We start from the raw sequence: 1,325 nt of genomic DNA, 5'->3' as shown, positions 1-1,325 counted from the left end.
GGCACTGGCACAGGGTGCCCAGAGCAGCTGTGGCTGCTCCATCCCTGGGAGTGTTCCAGGCCAGGTTGGATGGGGCTTGGAGCAACCTGGGCTATGGAAGGTGTCCCTGCCCATGGCAGGGGGTGGGATGAGATGAGCTTGAAGGTCCTTCCAACCCAAACCAGCCTGGGATTCTGTGATTTTAGGGCAGTTTGGCAACAGGGAACATGTGGTTTCTCATTCTTAGGGAAAGCTGGAGATGCTGGAAGTGACTTTTCCATAACTGGAACAAGTCACAAGCCCTGAGGCTGCTGAGCCAAAGAAAGGCTTCGTGCAAGCAGTGTTGCTCCTGAGGGCAGAGGATTCTGTGGCCACCCAAACCAGCCTGGGATTCTGTGATTTTAGGGCAGTTTGGCAACAGGGAACATGTGGTTTCTCATTCTTAGGGAAAGCTGGAGATGCTGGAAGTGACTTTTCCATAACTGGAACAAGTCACAAGCCCTGAGGCTGCTGAGCCAAAGAAAGGCTTCGTGCAAGCAGTGTTGCTCCTGAGGGCAGAGGATTCTGTGGCCAACAGCTCTGTCAGGCTCTGTGCTGTGACCACTGCCCTGGGGAGCTGCTCCAGTGCCCAAACACTTCTGGGGGAAGAGCCTTTTCCTGATAGCCAACCTAACCCTCCCTGACACAGCTCCAGCTGTTCCCTCAGGTTCTGTCACTGGTCCCAGAGAGCTTTTTCCCCCATCCCAGGGATTCAGCCAGACCCTTCATCCCATGCTTTCCCACACAAGGCCAAGTCCTGGATGCCCAGAGGACCCAGCCTGGCTCTCATCCTCTCTGTGTCTCTGTGGGGCTGCTTTGGGCCTGACTTCTCCTCAGCTCTGTGGTCAATTAGTTCACTCCAGATTGGTGACATTTTCCAGAGGGATGAAAGTGAAAGAAGGAAAATTGTGCTATTGAACACTTAATGTTAAGTAAAATTGACTGAACTCTCCTAGGCCACAGAAACAGCTTTTCCCATAGCCTTGGGAGTGTTGGACCTGCCGCAAAAGATAATTGGCAGAAGAGCAGAGTTCAAAGTAAAGTGTTCTGTGTAACGTGTCCCATATTTGGGGTTAACCAGCTCCATTTAGTGCAACTTATCCTCATAGAAGTGGGGGTTAGACACATAAAAGGAGGTCTTGGTCTGTGGGCAGTGTATTTGTGCCACTGGGGCAGATTTATTGGGCCCTGGCAATGCCCAGGGACACAAATTCTGCCTCTGTCACTGCTCAAGTATCTCCAGCACACAACCTGCCACCTATCAGCTAGACACATTCATTCTCTAAAGTGGCATAATACATTTAATT

Source organism: Acanthisitta chloris, unplaced genomic scaffold (assembly GCF_000695815.1).
Source record: "Acanthisitta chloris isolate BGI_N310 unplaced genomic scaffold, ASM69581v1 scaffold11282, whole genome shotgun sequence".
Classification (NCBI taxonomy): domain Eukaryota; kingdom Metazoa; phylum Chordata; class Aves; order Passeriformes; family Acanthisittidae; genus Acanthisitta; species Acanthisitta chloris.
This window is presented reverse-complemented; position numbering follows the sequence as displayed.